This window comes from Fukomys damarensis, unplaced genomic scaffold, assembly GCF_012274545.1.
Source record: "Fukomys damarensis isolate Sample0158 unplaced genomic scaffold, DMR_v1.0_HiC HiC_scaffold_2, whole genome shotgun sequence".
Taxonomy (NCBI): domain Eukaryota; kingdom Metazoa; phylum Chordata; class Mammalia; order Rodentia; family Bathyergidae; genus Fukomys; species Fukomys damarensis.
Window position 1 is genome coordinate 2,793,815 of NW_022900914.1, and position 7,342 is coordinate 2,801,156.

Here is a 7,342-nt window from a genome sequence, read left to right on the forward strand (position 1 = left end):
TTTTTTGAGACAAGGTCTCACTATGCAGTTGAGACTGCCCTGGACCTCACTATGTAGCCCAGGCTGGTCTCAAACTCACAGCAATCCTCCTGCCTCAGCCTCTTGACTACTGGGATTACAGGCGTGCGCCACCACTTGGCTCTGAGAAAACAGTTTTAGGAAGGACTGTGATAAGAACCCGCACAAGAGGCCCCTGAGCCACACCCAGCACGCAGTGCTGACCACTGAAAGTTGGAATGCCCTTGAGACAGAGGTCCCTCGATCAGGCCCCTCTCAGCAGCTGGTCCAGCAAGGCTGAAGGGCCCGGGGCGCACTCTGCCTTCTCCCTCTGGCCAGACTGCCTTCTCCATGGAGGAGCCTGGGTAGTCCGACCACAGAGGAAAGCGAGGCCAGCCCATTGCTGGACACCGGAGCCAGCCTTTCGGTTCTTGTGTTCTAGCCTGGCCCTCATTCCAGCGGTCATATCTCAGTGAAAGAAGTCACTGGGGAGCAGGGAGTTCGCCATTCGCTCAGCTGGGATGGTCTTCTCTCTCTCATTCCTTTTCTTTTTTACTTTTTTTTCTTTTATTGAGTTTATTGTCTTATCTCGTTCACATGCTATAACACACATGGTCAGGTATGTTCCTCCAACTCCGGGAGACCAAAGTAAACCCTGAAGTATGGGCAACTAAGGAGGAAATCTAGAGAACAGTAAGAATCGCCCTGGTGCAAATACATCTTAAAGATCTCAGTACTTTTCCTCACCCGAGACAATGTCCTTTAAGCCCTGGATTAAAAAAAAAAAAACGATTACTGCCCATATGACAATTCCCCTGCAACGTTCCAATCCTGGGGGTCCAAAAACTCAATGAAGAGTGGAGGTCAGTACAGGACCTCAGATTAGTAATGGACCAGCAGTGCCCATCCTGGTGGTGTCCGGGCCAAGCTGTCCTTTCCCAGATCCCTGAAGACACCGATTGGTTGGCAGTGTTGGATTTAGAAGATGCCTTGTTTTGTATTCCTTTGCACGCAGACTCCCAGTTTCTTTTTACCTTTGAAAATCCTCACAACCAGGCCTCTCCACGGACAGGGTCTGTGCTGCCTCGAGGGTTCCGAGACGTCCTCATCTTTTTGGACAAATGCTTTCCCATAACTTGGCCTGTTTTGAATTTTTCCAAGTCACAGATCTGTAATATGCAGATGATATACTGCTCTGTACTCCCTCAGAAAAGCTTTCCAGCCAGGATTCGCACCTGGCTGAACTTTCTAAAAGAGGTTACAGGGTCTCTAGGCCTAAGGCACAATTTTGCAGACTTGAGGTAAAATACTTGGGTCTTATTGTATCTAAAGGATCCCAGAGACTGGGGGAAGAAAGCATAAACTGATGCTTTCCTTCCCACAGCCCAAGACCCTAAGACAGCTAAGAGGATTCCTAGGAATGACAGGCTTTTGCTGCCTTTGGATAGCAGGGAACAGTGAGACTATACAACATCCCTACCAGCTCTTATAAAGGAAGCCCAGAAAGCATATTTTAACCTGGGAATCCAATTCTTAAACTGCCATCTTTCTAGCAGAGGAGGAAATTGGGGCTGAAAGACATGACCGTGGACAGGTAATTCACATGTACGAGGCCAGGTCAGACTTATTAGACACCCTACCGACCCGGATTTAAACCTCTTTGGTGATGGCAGTTCCTTCGTAGAAAGTGGAACAAGAAAGGCAGAGTATGCAGTAGTGACTCTACATGAGTTCCCAGCTAGCAGAACTCACAGCCCTGACATGAGCTCTACAACTCAGTGAAAGACAGAAAGTCAGTATCTATAATGATTCAAGATATGCTCTCCTAATGCTGCAAGTCCATGTAGGGATATGGAAGACAGGAGAGAGAGAGAGAGAGAGAGAGAGAGAGAGAGAGAGAGAGAGACTACCTCACAGCCCACGGATTACCCATAAAATGTCATCCATCTTTCTGCCCTCCAAGGTGGCAGCAATTCACTGTAGAGTGCAGCAGGAAGGAGTTGATAAAGGATCCCAGGGTAACCAACTGCCTATGCAGCTGCAAAACAAGCTGCTCAAGGCCCCTCCCTCCAGGCCCCCTGGGAAGAGTTCCTTTATTAAATTCAACCCAAATAGGATCAGTCAGAGATCAAGTGGGCTCTCTCTCATGGATGTTAGTTCCTCCCATCAGGATTGCTACAGTCCGATTATGGTAAATTGTTCCTTCCTGGTGTTAAACAATGGAAAATTATTAAGTCTTTACATCAGACCTTTCACAAGACTCACCAGATGGCCTCAGAGTTATTCAGAGGAAAGGGACTCTCTCAGACAATACAACAGATAGTTGAGGCATGTGAACTCTGCCAAAGAAACCCTCACAAAACACAATCCTCTTAACTGGACCACAGTCCCTTCAGGTATGCAGAGACATGGCAAATATCCTAGAGAAGATTGGCAGCATGATTTCACCTATCTGCCAAAAGTAAGGGAATCCAATACCTATTGGTCTGTGTAGATATTTTTAATCATCAGGTTGAGGCCTTCCCTTGCAGAACAGAAAAAGCACAAGAGATGATAAGGTTTTGGTCTCAGAAATCATCCCCTGATTTGGACTCCCTAAGATCTTACAGAGTGATGATAATCAGCCTTTTTTTAAAAGCAGCAGTTGCACAGGTCACCTCTTAGGCCCTAGACATTCCCTATCACTTTCATTATGCTTGGAGGCCACAGTCATCAGAAAATGTTGAAAAAGTGAACGAGACCCTAAAGAGACACCTTCACAAAATGGCCCAGGAAATCCACCTGCAGTGGCCACATTTGCTAGCTTTAGCTCTTATTAAAATGAGAAACACACCTCAATTCTAGGCCTCAGTCCTTTTGTGATGCTTTACGGATGCCCTTTTCTCTTTGATAGAGAAACGGATGTCTTGCTAAAGATGTCACCTCACAGGTCTTCAACAGCTAACAGAAGAAGCTCAGCCTAAAGAAAAGGAAGTCCCATATTCCAACCCAGAGATTTAGTACTGCTAAAGTCTCTTCCCTCATCGCCTCCTTCCTGAGGACCAATTTGGAAAGGGCCATACACTGTGATCCTGTCAACCCCTTCAGCTGTCAAGGTAGCAGGCCTGAAGTCCTGGGCAAACCATACCTGACTCTAGCCTTAAGAACCAGAGACTTGCTGAATGTGAGAAACCACCTGAATACTCCTGTGAACCCACAGAAGACTAAAAGTTCTAGATTGAAAGAAAACAAAGTCTTCAGATAAGTAATCTAAGGTGTTACCTTAGCCCTTTTACTAATTTTCTACCACTTGGAAGAGAGTGCAGTTCCTTTCTAGTGTGGGCACAGGAAGATGGAGAGTTGTTAAAACAAATACATTGCTGGGTATGTGGCCTGCTCCCCTTGCCAAGCACATCAGGACTCCCTTGGTGGGTATCTCTCCTTCAAGGAGACGAGCGGAATAAGGCACCAGACTGCATGAATGGGACGTGAGAAAACACAGCAGTTTATAGTCTAGCCTGTTGTTACAAGTTAATTGAGTGGCCCACAAACTCCATCATTCATGAACCTGGACGTAGTTGGGTTTTTTCTGAAAATACCACTGAAGCCTCTCTATGAGCTCTACTAGAACTCTGTTAACTAAGAGTAAGGGGCCTATCGTAAGAGCCAACAATCACAGGTATGAAGATGGCTACTTTCAGATACAGAGTGATTATAAACGGTTGACTCCCACTGCAGGGCACCTTAGTAGAAAGATCCCTTTATTTGGGAACAAAGAAATCCATCCTGCTCTCATTGGCCTCACTTTTCTAAATACTTGGGGTGGAAGCCCCCAACCATGTATATACGCCATAACTTTACAGGCTGAGGACTGGTTTACAACACACTGGCTCAGTCACGCTGGGACGAGACAGGGAGACCCCAGTGGCACTGTTGGTCCCGCAGAGCCAGTCTGTGGCCCTGGCTGCTCCCTGAGTGGATAGGGCGATGCACACTGGGATTTGTCTGGCTACAAGACAGGAGTCTCAAAAATGCCAGTCAGCCCACAAACTTAACCCATTTACAGTCTCAATGGTCTAGGACATATGGGTGGTGAACCTATGGCACCTGTGTTATTGTGTTTTTCTTTTAAGGCAAAAGATGTTCGTGTATGAGTTGGGTTTTCTAAACTAAAACCTCAGTATTCAGGTTTAATTGCAGTGTTGGCACTTTGCGTTAAATAAGTGGGTTTTGGGTTGCAGTTTTTCCCTTGGTCTCTCAAAGGTTCCCCATCACTAATCTAGAAGTGTGTTTCCGGTACTGTCTTTGTCCTTCCTTGAGATTAAAAAATGTCATGCACCACATCGAGGCCTTGACTGACTACTCAGTGGGCCTTGATGACACCTTAACTGTGATCTCTCTTCTAAATGAAGGAGCCAGATTAGCAAGGCAAGCTGTCCTCCACAACTAGATAGCTTTAGATATCTTAGCAGCACAGGGGGGACTTGTGTGATTATAAAAGCTGAATGCTGTGTGCACATCCCTGATCCTTCTGCTAATATCTCATTGTCTAGTCAAGATCTTAGATGATAGGTTAATGCTATTTCAGACACCTTCTCCTTACCCTCTTTGTGAGAGGACATTGCTGGGTCTTTCTAGTGGAAACATTTGTTGGCCATATTAGTAGTACTCTTGTTGATCTTACTGTTTGGACCATGCATACTTAACTGTCTCTTGGGCTTTGTCTCCTCCAGACCCAAAGCTATGCACCTACCCACAGTGAGACTGCCTGGTGTCTATGAGGGCCTCTTGAAGGACTCTCTGAGGAATATCTCTGACCGTCAACTATGACTCTGACTCCCTCTAGTCCCATAATGGCAGTTAGGGATACCTCTTCAGAGCAGGGAATGTTATAGACAACTAAGTTAGATAGAAATGAATAGGTAGTCCGACAAGAACGGGCCCTCAAGGGAATTAGTACAGAAGATGAAAAGACATTAAAAGTGTAGCTGGAGGCACCTCTGAAGAAGGCCAGGCCTCAAGATGGCGATGCAATGGCCAGGCCTGCGAGCCTCCTTAAGAGATAAGCAGCAGCTCGAGGTTATACTGTAATCCGCACCACTTGGTCCAGTAAATCCAGACAGACATCAGACACCTAGGTGGATGGCTGCAACAGCCGTTCCCATCTCTTCCTGCCCCTTTCTGAAAAACGCCTTTGTTCTTTCTATGTTAGAAATTATAGATCAGCTAAAGTTATGCGCATCACACACCCTTGCTATGTGCCTCACTTCCTTATTAGACTGCTATTAGCTAAGTGACTGTATGTGTAATCCCACTGGTTGATTGTAGTTTGACTCCTATTGTACCTGCCTTGTGATTTTGCTCTATAAAACATTCTCGGAGAAATAGCCTCCATGGCAGCCCCTTCAGGACCCCTCCTGTCTCTTAGGGGTTTTCTCTTAATAGACCTTTCTTACTCTGAACTTCCTTTGTCCTTTGGAATTCATTCTTTGATATTTTGGGAACACAAGTTCAGTACATCTGACATCTAGCAGGTTGAGAGTTATTTTTCCCTCATCACAGAGGGTCAAGGTGGGACTCCTCGCTTCTCCCTACTCTCTCGTCCTGGCTTGGGTTCCCTTCCTGATAGGAAATCTCCCGCAGGGTGGATGACTGCGACTGATGGAGTCTTCAGAGGGGAGCAGCCCCCTTGGTGGACCCAGCTGCCTGATCTCCAGTGCCGGGCATCTCCACCCAGTTCCGCCTTCCCTTCACTCCAGCTCTTTCTTCTTTCTCTCCTTGCAAAACTAATCTTTCCAGTTGGGTGTGGAAGTCCTTTAGAAAATATGACTCCTGACCTGCTAGATGTCAGATACATTGGGTTCATGTTCCCCAAAGTCAAAGAATGAAATCTAAGGAAAGATGGAGGTTAAGAGTAGGAAAAAGTTTGTTGAGAGAGAGCTCCTGAGAGACAGGAGGGGACTCAAAAGTGGGATGCCATGGACCCCGTTTACAAAGGAAGTTTTATAGAGCAAAATCTTGAGGTGGGGCAAAAATCACAAGGCAGGTACAATGTGGATCAAAACTATGATCAACCAATAAGATCACAAGTATAGTCGCTTAGATAATATTGTTCCAGTGGGGAAGCCAGTCACATAGTAAATGTACATAGAAAGAACAAAGACCTCCTTTAGGAAGAGATGGATCAGGAGGTGCTGGTCAACCACCTGGGTGACTGATGTCTATTTCAACTTTTTTGGACCAGGTGAGATCAACGGTCTTATCTCCTGGGGTGGTACAGTGGACCCTTGGCTTTCAAACTCAATTTGTTCCTGAGGTCTGGTTGCAACTCAGGTTGGTCAATTGAAGGCTCAGGTTCCTCTACACAGCCTTCAAAGGCTCCTGCACACAGGCAGATCTCAGAGTCCTTAGAGAGACACTGGCCCAGGATCTCTCAATTAATCCCACACAGAAAGGGTGCTGTCATGTTCCTTCCAGAACTCTTTAAGGATTAAATCCGTATCTGAGACCATCTGGAAGCATAAGCAGCTGGCATTTGGCTGTAACTCAAGACTTTGTAAGTTAAAACTAAAATTCCAGAGATAACCCAAGTTGTTCATATGTCAGGTCACGTCATAACTCAAGTGCTCCACTCTATGTTGGCCTGGTCATTCCATCTTTATCTTGAGGCCTGGCCTCCAGCCACAGCTGTGATGTGCTCTCATTCTCTGCACTGACTCCTTTGAGGCCTTGCCTGTCTGCTGCCTAGAATATTTCTGCCTCCTTTAGCTGTCTATAGTAGTTTTACAGGGCTGTCTTCACTCGGATGGAGGTGCTGCCCCCTGTTGGAGAGGCTCCCTTGAAGGCAGAAGCATCACTGCCAAGGTTCGGGGCTGGCACAGGCCTCCCAGATCTCAGATGAGCACTGCTGCTCAGGCTCCCTCAATCAAAGCTGCACTGGAAAAAAAAAAAAAAAAAAAAAAAGCTGCACTGAAGCTTTTCCTAAGCTCTGCAGGCGCTGTCCCTGGGACTTGGAAATACAGAAACTTTTTCCCAGGGGAGCCTCAAGGAACAAGAAGGAGCGGTCCTGCTGGGGCCAGAGTATGTGCAGAGCACAGAGAGCCCCAAATTTGGCTTCCCGGCCCCTCTGTGGGCCCCAGGCCAGGACAGCAGTGGCCTCTGGACAACTTCATCTGCATGTCCACAGCCCTGGAGCTTGGACTTCTCTCCCTCTTCCCCACTGCTGCTGTCCTCACTGGGCAGGGCCATCGTTAGTCCCCTGTCCAAGCCGCAGGCACAGGTCACCTTCAGCTGTGACCTCCCACTCCTGGTCCATCTCTCCTCCACGCCCCATGGCGACCTGCAGCTTTGGGAATTCTGCCCATTC